The sequence below is a fragment of the Triticum aestivum genome, chromosome 6A (genome assembly GCF_018294505.1).
Source record: "Triticum aestivum cultivar Chinese Spring chromosome 6A, IWGSC CS RefSeq v2.1, whole genome shotgun sequence".
Taxonomy (NCBI): domain Eukaryota; kingdom Viridiplantae; phylum Streptophyta; class Magnoliopsida; order Poales; family Poaceae; genus Triticum; species Triticum aestivum.
In genome coordinates this window covers 82,908,450-82,924,279 of record NC_057809.1, presented here as the reverse complement: position 1 = coordinate 82,924,279, position 15,830 = coordinate 82,908,450, and the positions used below count along the sequence as shown (strand labels likewise).

At 42.3% G+C, this 15,830-nt stretch overlaps 1 long non-coding RNA gene across 13 annotated transcripts; it reads left to right on the top strand.

The window, feature by feature from the left end:
• The first annotated feature begins 430 nt into the window (after positions 1–430).
• Positions 431–3,798, top strand: LOC123132186 (uncharacterized). 13 transcript variants are annotated; one of them, XR_006464549.1, is made up of 4 exons: positions 446–1,963; positions 2,054–2,131; positions 2,219–2,267; positions 2,410–3,798. It is a non-coding gene; the product is annotated as an uncharacterized lncRNA (long non-coding RNA). The 13 variants fall into 13 exon arrangements; XR_006464551.1 differs by having other exon boundaries at positions 453–859; positions 1,472–1,527; positions 1,643–1,963; positions 2,054–3,798; XR_006464552.1 differs by having other exon boundaries at positions 453–890; positions 1,472–1,527; positions 1,643–1,963; positions 2,054–3,798.
• The last annotated feature ends 12,032 nt before the right edge of the window (positions 3,799–15,830 follow it).

Genomic DNA, 15,830 nt, shown 5'->3' with positions numbered 1-15,830 from the left:
ATTTGTAGTTCAAAGATTTAACCATGAACTTTTTCTAAAATTTATGTTGATTTGAACAGTTCAACATATATTATAAAATATTACAAATTTGTTTTGCATCTTCACTCAGGATCACAAGCACACAGAATTATTTTGTATCTTCGTTGTATTTTTAGAATACATAATTATTACAAATCAACAACGTTGTATCTACTACCACTATAAAAGCACGAGAGGGCGAAGAACCAAATCATCCTATCCATCAAAACCTGCAATCTAATGCTCTACATCCCTCAAACATACTAAACGCGTTTTATGCTTTAACTACCCACCATGCCATTATGTTAATTAATTACTCATCATGCCATTGGGTTAACATCGTCGGAACACGTCCCGTCAAAAAAAATCCTCACGACGTCTCTGCCCTCTCGCGACCACGCCTCCAGGGCAGTTATGGCCACCGCCCCACACCTCGCCCCACCACCAGACGCTCGATGCCCATGTGGCGCTGCTGTCGCACGCAGCGGCAAAGGGTTCCACGGCGGAGACATGGAAGGATGACGGGGGTGGGGCCATTACCATAGATGAGCGCAGCCCCGAGCAGATCCGATTAGGATCCTTCTCTCCATCTCACTCTTTGTGCCTTCTCCCCTCTCTGCTCTCCCGTCTCTCTCAATCTGCAGCAAGGCGTCGCGGGCTCGCGGCTGTGACGCCGGCGGCGTAAGGGCCTGCGGCGGCGGTAGAAACCACCACACCCTCTGCATCCAATTTCTCTTTCTAACGTCTCTGTGCATCAGCAGGTTTTAGTAGACGATCCAGATTGAGAAGGTCACATGAGTTTGCCAGCAGCACCCATCTGTGTATGCTCAATTACCTATCAGTAAATATATACATATCATTTGGTGGAATATGTAAGTAGACCTTCTGTGTATGCTCGATTACCTCTTGTATTGAATTTTCCGAAATTTTGGATCGATCAACATGTGATCAGTGGTCAGATGTAAAACTTAGCCTTACTATCAGGTTGCATGTAAGAGGTACAATTACTTGATTATCAATGCGTACTTTTCAGAAGCTTCACTAACAAGTGCAAATATGTAGTCTGGAACCATCCCTGAAAAATTATTGGTAGCCCAGGTTTAGAAGCATTTAAATATCTTTTCCAATTGTTGTAAACTCACCAAAGCTCGGGAGCGGAACTCCCTTACCTGGAAGCATCCTTGCCGATGAAAGAACACTATGTTGAAATATTTACCTACTAACTATCATATTAAGAAAAAACGCCATTGATTAGTTCTTAGATTCTGGAAGGGCCTATTTGGATTATTTAAGAACAATGCTTCATACTAAGAAATTAGGCCGTTCATAAGTTATTATTTCCTGAAAGGATTTATTTGATCGATATAAGATAAAAAAAATTGCAAGCACCCAATACTTGTTTTTCCTAAATCATTGTACAGACTGCTAATTCCAGATTTGAATATCCTCCCAGCTGAGGAGCAATCGTATCACAATGATGCACATGCAGAACAAGCCCGGTTGTCCAAGGTTCAAATACTGTGTACTTAATGAGTTGTATTTTGTGAATCCTTATTACTGTGTTTCATGAATCTAGACAATGATAATACTAATCCAGACTTTGTCGGTATGGATGATGTTGTAGCCGCAATTGAGCCTCCACCTCCTATGTTTTTTGAAGGGCTTGGGAATGACACTAATAAAGTGGATGGGCAAGCTCAAACCAACGAGGTTACGATGTGATTAATTTCTTAGAAGTTCATATATGTTCTGCTTCGTGTCATCTTTAGTGCTTCAAGGGCAAACGGCTAGATTCAATTTGGAGCGTCGCGGGAAGGAGCAGGCAGCAGCGCCAATACACTGAGGGTGGAGCAGCAGAGTCACCTGATCTACCAGTATGTCTGATTGATGCTGCCCACTGCTCCATCAGCTTGCATCCAGCATCTCTAAATTAGCATTATGTCAGGTAAATACAGATAATGAGTACTGCAGCCATGAACCTGTTGAGTTGGTATTTGATCCCATCTTCATGCACATGATAGTCCCACCTTTGCAGGTTCTCGATATATTTGCAATGGATTAAACAATGGGCCTCTCTTGATTCACACATGTTCACATTTCAAGCTATTTGATGGTAAATCTTGAATTTTATTTTCTTATATTTTTTAGCGGATTAACTAGAACTGATTTGGTTTCTGATTTGTTTGGGCGAGTGCAACAGCTTGCGAAGCTTTACCACTAATCCACAGTCACTATGTAACAATTAAAAGGTGACTGATAGCTCCAATAGATGCATATTTAATATTTATTTCTGCACATCATTTAGACAGGTGGTTCCATTTGATACATTTAGGAAGAGTACGGTCTTTTCCGACTTTAGTTAATATCTATATTGTTTCTTTGATATAATAGGCAGGTCTGGAAACACATGCTAATATAAGGCTTGAATTGCACATGTATTGTCTTATTAATCATGCACATTTTGGAGCATGATTATTTTCAAATGGTTTGTCTAACAATACTGAGGAGACCTGCATGTCTGTCAACATTCTTAATATGGAACCATTAGATGATGGATGACCATTTTTTGCAATATCCGACTGACTAATTGTACAATTGATAAGACAAGGGTTCGACTTACTTCCCTCTGCAAACATCTTCTTTGCTCAAGTAATTCAAGGTATGTTTCATTGCTCATTTAGGATGGCTGCTGAACCTCTTTGTGAACCAAGGAAGAAGTTCTCTATACAAAAATAACTTAGTTCTACATTGAAATTTTCACATATGGATAATTCAGTAACAAAAAAATTTGATTAATCGAGTTGGGAGATGTCACACAACACCATTTGCTCATAATTGTTATCTATTTGATCCTCGTGGCAGTCCTATATGTCATGAATAATTGAGTCATATGTTGATGCATATATAGTTTGACTGTGCACTTGCACGTGTGCAACGTTCCAAAAGGATAATTCATAACCTAGCAATCTTAGATATCTATGAACTTCAGTATGTGCCATCACGGTCTCAACAGGATATGGTACTCTGTTTTGATTTTTTATCAAAACCTAATTATCAATTTATATATGTGTGTACAATGTTTAACCATTGTAGCTGATGATCTTTAACGTGTTTCATCATCTGTAGGCTGTGCAATGTGAGATAATCATGTATGGTGTTACCGAATGGGCTGGAAAGTTTCTAAATTATGAGCTCTGCATGATTAAGCGGCGTCGGGACCTGTACTTCATTTATTGCAGAGCAAGAAAGGAACATCAAAGAAGCTGTTAAAATGGATGGGAGAATTTGCTAAAACATGTTTACCTATTTTTTTAAAGATTAAGTGTATTCTAGAAAGAAAATAACTGTATGTTTCATCGAGTAACAAATCAGGAACTGTGCAGGTGTGTGTTCATCTTGATGGGAGTTTGTCCGAGATGCTGGGCGAGGGGATTGTTTCCGCACTGCATGTATCCAAGTGTTTAGGGATGCCTTTTGCGAACAATTTTAGTTTTTTTTGAGCGAGCAAATTGATACTTTTTTTGTGAATGTATCCGAGTGGGTGAAATACTCCCCATTTGTCTTGAGTGGGTGAAATACTCCCCATTTGTCTCGAGAGGTCCTGGTGTGGAAGCTTAGCACTGGGTTTGTCATTATTGAGGCAATAATAGTTTGAATATGCACACTTTCATTATGTACTTGCAGTGCGTAATGCATCATGTGTAGAAAAAGATAGTTATATTTGTATAGAGTAAATTACAAGGTTTGAGGTATTTGAATAAAAAATACTTTGTTGTTTCATGACATGCAACAATGCGATCTTTTGTGCTTGTTATTATAAGTTTGAGTAAATTTGTATTAGTTAATATAATGTACGATGACTGCCACGTTTGACTAATTTTATGTTAATTTAGACGTGCATTGCACGTGCACATTTACTAGTTTTTAAAATTGTTCAACATGTATTAAAAATCATTGTGTAGAAACAATAAATTCTATAAATGTGTTAACACATGTTAAACATGTTTGTAGAAATGTAAGAATAATTTTACACTATTTTTTAATACATATTGAACATTCTATGAAATAGATGTTGTAAATTTTTTGAATGCATGACAGACATTTTTTAAAAACACATTTATAATTTCTGAATACACGTGGGGATTTTCCAAAAATATGATGATATTTTTTTAAAGTTGATGGCAGGTAATATGTTGAATATCCCATGTGCTGACATGCAAGGCCTAGATGTGATAGGCGGGATCAATGCAGTTTGACATACTCCCACTACTAGGGAAAAGCTTATACACATACGCTTACTAGCAGCGCGGGTTTATATCCCTCGCTACTGCTACTTACTAGTAGCGCGGGTTTTTAACCCTCGCTATTACTAAGTTGATAGCAGTAGCGCTGGTTTTTAACCCTCGATACTACTAAGCGGTCTCTACCGTGCCCCGCGGGACATGCCATAGTAGTAGCGCGGGTTTTTAACCCTCGCTACTACTAAGTTGATAGCAGTAGCGCTGGTTTTTACCCCTCGCTACTACTAAGGGGTCTTTACCATGCCCCTGGGCCATGCCATAGTAGTAGTGAGGGTTATAAACCAGCGCTACTACTAAGTTTTTACCGCTCGCTACTACTAAGAGGTCTCAACCGTGCCCCTCCGGGACATGTCATAGTAGTAGCGAGGGGTAAAAACCCTCGCTACTATTAAAGGTCCCATTTTGAAACTCTACCCCCCCTCCCCCCGCGTGGATCGCCTTTTCGGTTTTGTGAAAAGCAAAAGAAAATGATAAAAACTTTAAAAATTAAAATCCTTCGAGATGTAGTTATGTTACTACATCTATTAGTTAGGAAAATTTAAAAACTTAAATTTAGACATGTTCTGCAAAAAGTGTAGGGAAAATGTAAAACGGCTATAACTTTTGCATACGATGTTAGAAAAAAAATGTATAATATATCAAAATGTTTCAAAAATTAAAATCCTTCGAGATGTAGTTATGTTACTACATCTACTAGTTAGGAAAATTTAAACACTTACATTTGGACATGTTTTGCAAAAAGTGTAGGGAAAATGTAAAACGGCTATAATTTTTGCATACAATGTCAGGAAAAACGTATAATATATCAAAATGTTCAGCATGAAAATCCGCATCCGATGGAGACCGCCTACGGCCTGTTTGCAAATTTTTAGAATCCTCAAATTCTAAAAGGAAAAAAAGTTATGCTCAAATTTCAGTTTTTTTTAATTTTGGTCAAATCTGGTCAAACTGTGGTCAAACTACTTATTCAAGAAGTATTAGTGTTACTAAATAATTATTCAAGAATATTAGTGTTACTAAATAATTATTTCAGTTTTTTGGAATTTTGGTCAAATCTGGTCAAACTTTGGTCAAAATGTGGTCAAACTCCTTATTCAAGAAATATTAGTGTTACTAAATAATTATTGTTTTTTAGAACAATAGTTTTTAAACTCAAACAGCGAAATGTGTGACTTCATGCTCAAGCGAAACTCCCGAGGGTTAATAGGATTGACATCTTACTATTATCAGGAAAACAACAAGTGCAGACTTGGAATCAAGGGAGAATAGAACTCGGAAGTTAAGCGTGCTCAAGCTGGAGTAGTGAGAGGATGGGTGACTGTCCGGGAAGTTAGATGATTTGGAATGATGAGGGGTGATTAGAGATTAAATTGAGCAGCGATGAGGATGATTAGAGATTAGAGATTAAAATAATTCAGAAATTTGAAAATTCAGGCAAAAATTTTGAAAAAAATTCCGCAGGTTAGTAGTAGCACGGGTGGCACCCGCGCTACTGCTATACGTTAGCTGTAGCGCCTTATTAGTAGCATCGGCCCCCGCGCTACTAATAGGCCCAAAACCCGCGCTGCTGCTAGGCTTTTCCCTAGTAGTGTCCCTCCATTCCACAATGTAGTGCTTCCTCTATCCCCGTGCTTCAACTTTGACCGTAAATTTAACTACCAAGACCGATTGCGGCGGGAGCAAAAATTATATCAGTGAATTCATATTCGAAAGAAGTTTTCAATTATATAATTTTTTCTCCCGCCGCAGTTGGTTTCATTGGTTAAATTTATGGTCAAAGTTGGACCTCGGGAAGCGCGGACGCACTATATTTTGGAATGGAGGGAGTATTTAAATAAAATGTCATGAGCTTTTATGAAAAATATATAAAGTACAAGGAGTTTTCTGTAAAACAACCAACACACTCCTCTCCTCTCATGTGGGCTGATGCCAGGTTGGCACGCCATCTGGGCAGTGCATATGCCCGGATACGGATGGAAGCACCGTATTTGAATGCTCGGACAAGTTACGGATCAGTTTTGTGTATTTTACAAGTTTAGGCACCAAAATGACTGCATCGGACAAGTTGAGACATCCGTGGTGTATTTGACTCTACAGAAAAACCCAGAAAAAGCAAAGCCTTTTTTTGAAATTTCATTTCAATTAACCACTGTGTCGAGCAAGATCGTGGGCAATCAAGTCTCGGATTAATTTATCTTGTTGACACTGTGTAGGAGCAGCGCCCGCCTTCTGGCTTTATAGTATAGTAAATAACTTAGGTATTAGAGGACCCGAAAATAAATCATAGTGGACGGCCGTCCGATTAATTTATCTTGTTGACAGCCGTCCGATGGCGTGGTTTTGGTTAAGTAAGCAGAGAGGGGATAAATCCCCTAAGAAGCGTCTAGGGTCTGTCTTCCTCCACGGCGACTCCACCGCCGCCAGAGTCCACCCCGTAACAGTGCCTGGTCTGGTCCACCGTTTCCTCGTTCAATCGCCTCCTAGCTCATCCAAGGTGATGGCGTCCCCGGCGGATGCCCTATCGGCGACGGGTGGCGGAGTTAGGGATGTAAATCCCAGGGATCTGGGCGATTTTTTTGATCTGCTTGACCTTGAAGGAGAAGAGTTCGAGGACCTGGTGGTTGATGAGGATGATCCCAAGATCAATGATAGTGTGCGATGGCTTGCTCTGGCTAGGGTTCACACTGCAAAGAACTTTAGTCAGGCGATATTCTTCAGAGATATGCATGCGACGTGGAATACGGCGCAACAAGTTCGATTCAGGCCGGTGGGCAAAAATCTCTTCATGGTTCAGGCATCATGCCTTGGCGATTGGGAGAGGATCATGGAGAAGGGACCCTGGTTATTCAGGAACTTGGATGTACTGTTGCAGCCGTATGATGGCTTCAGCAAAACAGAGGAGATTGAGATTTTCCATATGCCGATTTGGCTACAAATCCACAAGCTACCAGACGGTTACTGTAAGAACAATCTGGTGGAGAAGTTGATCAAGAAGGCAGGAGAGGTATTAGAGATTCGGCTGCAAGGAAATTCACGCGGTGATTACATCAGAGTTCGGGTTCGTCATGATGTTCGGGAACCTTTAACCAAACATGTCAGTATTGTGAGAGGGAAGGAAAGATAGGTGTTTGCGGTGAGATATGAAAAATTAGCTAAATTCTGCAAGTTTTGTGGCAGGATAGGACATGATTTCAAAGAGTGTGGCACTGGTATCCATGCTGCAAATGATCTCAGATTTGGAGACTGGCTCTATGCTGACCCCCCAAATTTCACACAGCCTATGGGGGGTGCTCGGGCTAGTGCTCAGAGGAGCCCGATGCCTGGAGGAGTTCCTGAAGCTGGGAAGAAGGGTGATGATCTAAAAGATACTACCACCAGCCCGCTTATGACTCCAGGTATAATTGCAATGAATGTTGATATGAACTCAAGGAAGCGTCTGAATGTTGATGAGAAAGAAACTATCAACGCTACACTTGTAAATGATGCTTCGAGGCCACTGCTGTTGTCCAACAAGCCTTATGCGGAAGGAGATGTCCTATCACCAACTAGCAGTCAGGATAGTAAATGTGCCAAGATAGATGATGTAAGTGAAGGTAAATCCAATACATTGGCGGACCCCCTCGTGGGGTGCCGCCGGGCGCAATGAGTCACCTAATTTGGAACTGCCGGGGGGTGGGGAACTGCCGGACAGTTCGTGACCTGTTGGCCCTTGCAAAGGCCAACAACCCCAAGCTCGTCTTTCTTTGCGAGACGAGGCAACCTGCTGGGAAAGTAGAAAAGATAAAATGGAGGCTTGGACTTCGTGGTTTTAAAGGTGTCGACTTTGAAGGGAAAAGTGGAGGTCTTGGTCTCTTCTCGGGCGAGTCGCTCCAGGTTACAGTACTTGGATCTTGTAATAGGTTCATTGATGTGATAATCCATGATACAGGGGATGGCAAACAATGGAGAGAAACTTTTGTTTACGGAGAGCCCCGTGTTGAGAATCGGAGATATATGTGGGAACATCTGGCTGTTGGAAATATGCCCTAGAGGCAATAATAAATTAGTTATTATTGTATATATTGCATTGTTCATGATAATGTTTATTATCCATGCTAGAATTGTATTGATAGGAAACTCAGATACATGTGTGGATACATAGACAACACCATGTCCCTAGTAAGCCTCTAGTTGACTAGCTCGTTGATCAATAGATGGTTACAGTTTCCTGACCATGGACATTGGATGTCGTTGATAACGGGATCACATCATTAGGAGAATGATGTGATGGACAAGACCCAATCCTAAGCCTAGCACAAGATCATGTAGTTTGTTTGCTAAAGCTTTTCTAATGTTAAGTATCATTTCCTTAGACCATGAGATTGTGCAACTCCCGGATACCGTAGGAGTGCTTTGGGTGTGCCAAACGTCACAACATAACTGGGTGGCTATAAAGATACACTACAAGTATCTCCGAAAGTGTCTGTTGGGTTGGCACGAATCGAGACTGGGATTTGTCACTCCGTGTAAACGGAGAGGTATCTCTGGGCCCACTCGGTAGGACATCATCATAATGTGCACAATGTGACCAAGGAGTTGATCACGGGATGATATGTTACGAAACGAGTAAAGAGACTTGCCGGTAACGAGATCGAACAAGGTATCGGATACCGACGATCGAATCTCAGGCAAGTATCGTACCGATGGACAAAGGGAATTGTATACGGGATTGATTGAATCCTTGACATCGTGGTTCATCCGATGAGATCATCGTGGAGCATGTGGGAGCCAACATGGGTATCCAGATCCCGCTGTTGGTTATTGACCGGAGAGTTGTCTCGGCCATGTCTGCATGACTCCCGAGCCCGTAGGGTCTACACACTTAAGGTTCAATGACGCTAGGGTTATAGGGAAAGTATGTACGCGGTTACCGAATGTTGTTCAGAGTCCCGGATGAGATCCCGGACGTCACGAGGAGTTCTGGAATGGTCCGGAGGTAAAGATTGATATATAGGAAGTATGGTTTTGGCCACCGGAAGTATTCCGGGCATCACCGGTAGTGTACCGGGACCACCGGAGGGGTCTGGGGGTCCACCAGATGGGGCCACCAGCCCCGGAGGCCTACATGGGCCAATAGTGGGAAGGGACCAGCCCCTAGGTGGGCTGGGGCGCCTCCCACCAAGGCCCAAGGCGCCTCCAAGAGGGGAAGGGGGCAGACCCTAGGGCAGATGGGCCCTAAGGCCCACCCTAGGTGCGCATCCCCCTCTCCCCCTTGTGGCCGCCACCCTAGATGGGATCTAGGGCTGCCGCACCCCTTGGGGTGGGAACCCTAGGTGGGGGCGCCGCCCTCCCTCTCCCCCTATATATAGTGGAGGCAAAGGGGCAGCCCAACACACGATTCAATCCCCCTGTTGGCGCAGCCCTACCCCTCTCCCACCTCGTCTCTCGTAGTGCTTGGCGAAGCCCTGCTGGAGTCCCGCGCTCCTCCACCACCACCACGCCGTCGTGCTGCTGCTGGATGGAGTCTTCCCCAACCTCTCCTTCTCCCCTTGCTGGATCAAGGCGTAGGAGACGTCACCGGGCTGTACGTTTGTTGAACGTGGAGGCGCCGTTCTTCGGCGCTTAGATCGTAATCAACCGCGATCTGAATCGCTGCGAGTACGACTCCTTCATCCGCATTCTACGCTTCCTCTTAGAGATCTACAAGGGTATGTAGATGCACTCCCCTTCCCCTCGTTGCTAGATTACTCCATAGATTGATCTTGGTGATGCGTAGAAAATTTTAAATTTCTGCTACGTTCCCCAATAGTGGCATCATGAGCTAGGTCTATGCGTAGTTTCTATGCATGAGTAGAACACAAAGCAGTTGTGGGCGTGGATATTTTCAATTTTCTTGCCGTTACTAGTCTTATCTTAATTCGGCGGCATCGTGGGATGAAGCGGCCCGGACCGACCTTGCACTAGTTGCATAAGGTGGCTAGCGGGTGTCTGTCTCTCCCACTTTAGTCGGATCGAATTCGATGAAAAGGGTCCTTATGAAGGGTAAATAGAAGTTGACATATCACGTTGTGGTTTTCGCGTAGGTAAGAAACGTTCTTGCTAGAAACCTATAGCAGCCACGTAAAAAACTTGCAACAACAATTAGAGGACGTCTAACTTGTTTTTGCAGCATATGCCGTGTGATGTGATATGGCCAAAAGGATGTGATGAATGATATATGTGATGTATGAGATTGATCATGTTCTTGTAATAGGAATCACGACTTGCATGTCGTTGAGTATGACAACCGGCAGGAGCCATAGGAGTTGTCTTAATTTATTTATGACCTGCGTGTCAACATAAACGTCATGTAATTACTTTACTTTATTGCTAAAGCGTTAGCCATAGTAGTAGAAGTAATAGATGACGAGACAACTTCAAGAAGACACGATGATGGAGATCATGGTGTCATTCCGGTGACAACGATGATCATGGAGCCCCGAAGATGGAGATCAAAAGGAGCAAAATGATATTAGCCATATCATGTCACTATTTGATTGCATGTGATGTTTATCATGTTTTACATCTTATTTGCTTAGAACGACGGCAGCTTAAATAAGATGATCCCTCACTAAAATTTCAAGAAAAGTGTTCCCCCTAACTGTGCACCATTGCGAAGGTTCGTCGTTTCGAAGCACCACGTGATGATCGGGTGTGATAGATTCTAACGTTCGAATACAACGGGTGTAAGCCAGATTTACACACGCAATACACTTAGGTTGACTTGACGAGCCTAGCATGTACAGACATGGCCTCAGAACACGGAAGACCGAAAGGTCGAGCATGAGTCGTATAGAAGATACGATCAACATGAAGATGTTCACCGATGTTGACTAGTCCGTCTCACGTGATGATCGGACACGGCCTAGTTGACTCGGATCATGTTTCACTTAGATGACTAGAGGGATGTCTATCTGAGTGGGAGTTCATTAAATAATTTGATTAGATGAACTCAATTATCATGAACATAGTCTAAATTGTCTTTGCAAATATGTTGTAGATAAATAGCTCACGTTGTAGCTCCTTGTTTCAATACATTCCTAGAGAAAGATTAAGTTGAAAGATATTGTAAGCAATGATGCGGATTAGGTCCGTAGTCCGAGGAGTGTCCTGACTGCTACACAGAAGGCTTACGTCTTTGATGCACCGCTCGATGTGCAAACCCCTACAACGTCGTCTGTGGATGTTGTGAACACCTGACAAACACGTCCTGATGACTACTTGATAGTTTAGTGCACCATACTTTACGGCTTAGAATTGGGATTCCAATGACGTTTTAAACGCCATAGAACATATGAGATGTTCCAAGAGCTGAAATTAGGATTTCAGGCTCATGCCCGTGTTGAGAGGTGTGAGACGTCTGACAAGTTCTTTAGCCAACAAGATGGAGGAGAATAGCTCAACTAGTGAGCATGTGCTCAGAATGTCTGGATGCTACAATCACTTAAATCAAGTGAGAGTTAAACTTCCAGATAAGATAGTGATTGATAAGTTCTCCAGCCACTATCACTAAGCTACTAGATCTTCGTGATGAACTATGACATGCAAGGGATGGAGTTGATCCCGGATCTGTTCGCGGTGCTTAAGACCGCAAAAGGTAGAAATCAAGAAGGAGCATCAAGTGTTGATGGTTTAACAAGACCACTGGTTTCAAGAAGGGCAAGGGCTAGAAGGGAAACTTCATAGATGGCAAACCAGTTGCCGCTCCAGTGAAGGAACCCAAGGTTGAACCCAAACCCGAGACTGAGTGCTTCTATTGTAAGGGGAACGGTCACTGGTAGCGGAATTACCCCAAATGCATGGTAGATAAGAAGGCTGGCAACTTCAACAAAGTATATACGTGTTATTAATGTGTACCTCACTAGTACTCCTGGTAGCACCTGGGTATTGGATACCGGTTCAATTGCTATTATTGGTGACTTGAAGCAAAAGCTACGGACTAAACGGAGACTGGCTAAGGGCGAGGTGACGATGTGTGCTGGAAGTGTTTCCAAAGTTGATGAGATCACCATCACACGCTCCATCTGCCTTTGGGATTAGTGTTGAACCTACATAAATGTTATCAGGTGTCTACGTTGAGCATGAATATGATTAGATCATGTTCATTGCAATACGGTTATTCATTTAAATTAGAGAATAATGGTTATTCTGTTTACATGAATGATACCTTTCATGGTCATGCACCCTATATGAATGGTTCATTGAATCGCGGTCGTGGTAATACACATGTTCATGCCAAAAGATGTAGACTTAATAATGATAGTACCACTTTCTCGTGGCACTACCGCTTAGGTCATATTGGCGTAAGATGCATGAAGAAACTCCATGTCGATGGATGTTTGAAGTCACTTGATTTTGAATCACTTGACACATGCGAGCCATGCCTCATGGGCAGGATGACTAAGACCCCGTTTTCAGGTACAATGAAACGGGCAAGTGACTTGTTGGAAATCATGCATGCTGATGCGTGTGATCCAATGAGAATTAAAGCGTGCGGTGGATATCATTATTTTCTCATCTTCACTGACGATTTGGGTAGATATAGGTATATCTACTTAATGAAGCACAAGTCTGAAATGTTTGAAAAGTTCAAGCGATTTCAGAGTGAAGTTAAGAATCATCATAACAAGAAGATCAAATTCCTACGATCTGATCAATGAGAATATCTGAGTTATGAGTTTGGCAAACACTTAAGACATTGTGGAATTGTTTCACAGTTGAAGCCACCTGGAACACCACTGGGTTATGGTGTGTCCGGATGTCGTAATCGAACCTTATGAGATATGGTGCGATCTATGATGTCTCTTACCAATCTACCATTTTCATTTTAAGGTTATGCGTTAGAGACAACTGCATTCACTTTAGATAGGACACCATCTAAGTCCGTTGAGATGACATCATAAGAACATTGGTTTGGCAAGAAACCAAAGTTGTCGTTTCTTAACGTTTGGGGATGCGATGCTTGGGGCTTCAGCCGGAGAAGCTCGAACCCAAAGCGGACAAACACATCTTCATAGGATACCCAAGGGTGACAATTGGGTATACCTTCTATCTTAGATCCGAGAGCAATTTTTTTGTCGCTAAGAACGGGTCCTTTCTCGAGAAGGAGTTTCTCTCGAAAGAATTGAGTGGGAGGAAGATAGAACTTGATGAGGTTGTCAAACCTTTACTTCAACCAGAGAGTGATGCAACACAGAAAGATGTTTTCTGTGGCGCCTACGTCTGTTGAATAGGAAGTTAATGATAGTGATCATGAAGCTTCGGATCAAGTTGCTATCGAACCTCGTAGGTCGACAAGGATATGTACTACTCCTAAGTGGTACGGTAATCCTGTCTTAGATATCATGTTGTTAGACAACAATGAACCTACGAGCTATGGAGAAGCGATGGTGGGCCCATATTCCAACAAATGGTTAGAAGCCATGAAATCCGAGATAGGATCCATATATCAGAACAAAGTATGGACTTTGGTGGACTTGCCCGTTGATCGGCAAGCCATTGAGATAAATGGATCTTTAAGAAGAGGACGGACGTGGGCAGTAATGTTACCATCTATGAAGCTCGACTTGTGGGAAAGAAACTTTTCACAAGTTCAAGGAGTTGACTACGATGAGAATTTCTCACCCGCAGCGATGCTTAAGTCCGTCGGAATCATGTTAGCATTAGCTGTATTTTTCGATTATGAAATCTTACAGATGGATGTCAAAACAAGTTTTCTTACCAGTTTTCGTAAGAAAAGTTGTATGTGATACAATAAAAGGTTTTGACGATCCTAAGAATGCTAAAAGGCATGCTAGCTCCAGCAATCCTTCTATGGGCTAGAGCAGGCATCTTGGAATCGGAATATATGTTTTGATGGAGTGGTCAAAGCTTTTAGGTTTATACAATGTTTGCTAGAAACTTGTATTTACAAGAAAGTGAGTGGGAGCACTACAACATTTCTGATAAGTATATATGGATGACATATTGTAGATCCGAAATAATGTAGAATTTCTGGAAAGCATAAACGGTTGTTTGAAGAGTGTTTTTCAAAGGAAGACCTGGATAAAGCTGCTTACAAATTGGGCATCAAGATCTATAGAGATAGATCAAGACGCCTGATGATACTTTCAAAGAACGCACACCTTGACATGTTTTTGAAGGATTTCAAAATAGATCAGTCAAAGAAGGGGTTCTTGCCTGAGTTGTAAGGTGTGAAGTTGAGTAAGACTCAAAGCTTGACCACGGCAGAAGAAAGAGGAAGGACGAAGGTCGTCCCCTATGCTTTTGTCATAGGCTCTATACGGTATGCCATGCTGAAGTACTGCACCTGATGTGTGCCTTGCCACATGTCTGGCAAGAGGGTACAAAGGTGATCTAGGAGTAGATCACCGGATAGCGGTCAAAAATTATCCTTAGAGGAATAAGGAAATGTTTCTCGGTTATGGAGGTGATAAAGAGTTCGACGTAAAGAGTTACATCGATGCAAGCTTAGCACCTATCCGGATAGCTCTGAGTAGAGATACCGGATATGTATAATGGAGCAACAATTTGGAATAGCTCCAAGTGGAACGTGGTAGCAGCATCTACGATATAAAGTTTTGCGAAATACATAGGGATCTGAATATGGCAAGACCCGTCGACTACAACCTCTCTCACAAGCATAACATGATCAAACCCAAAACTCTTTGAGTGTTTATCACATAGTGATGTGAACTAGATCATTGAGTCTAGTAGACTCTTGGATGTTGGTCACATGGCGATGTGACCTGTGAGTGTTAATCACATGGCGATGTGAACTAGATTATTGACTCTAGTGCAAGTGGGAGACTGTTGGAAATATGCCCTAGAGGCAATAATAAATTAGTTATTATTGTATATATTTCATTGTTCATGATAATCGTTTATTATCCGTGCTAGAATTGTATTGATAGGAAACTCAGATACATGTGTGGATACATAGACAACACCATGTCCCTAGTAAGCCTCTAGTTGACTAGCTCGTTGATCAATAGATGGTTACGGTTTCCTGACCATGGACATTGGATGCCGTTGATAACAGGATCACATCATTATGAGAATGATGTGATGGACAAGACCCAATCCTAAGCCTAGCACAAGATCATGTAGTTCGTTTGCTAAAGCTTTTCTAATGTCAAGTATCATTTCCTTAGACCATGAGATTGTGCAACTCCCGGATACCGTAGGAGTGCTTTGGGTGTGCCAAACGTCACAACGTAACTGGGTGGCTATAAAGGTACACTACAGGTATCTCCGAAAGTGTCTGTTGGGTTGGCACGAATCGAGACTGGGATTTGTCACTCCGTGTAAACGGAGAGGTATCTCTGGGCCCACTCGGTAGGACATCATCATAATGTGCATAATGTGACCAAGGAGTTGATCACAGGATGATGTGTTACGGAACGAGTAAAAAGACTTGCCGGTAACGAGATTGAACAAGGTATCGGATACCGACGATCGAATCTCGGGCAAGTATCGTACCGATGGACAAAG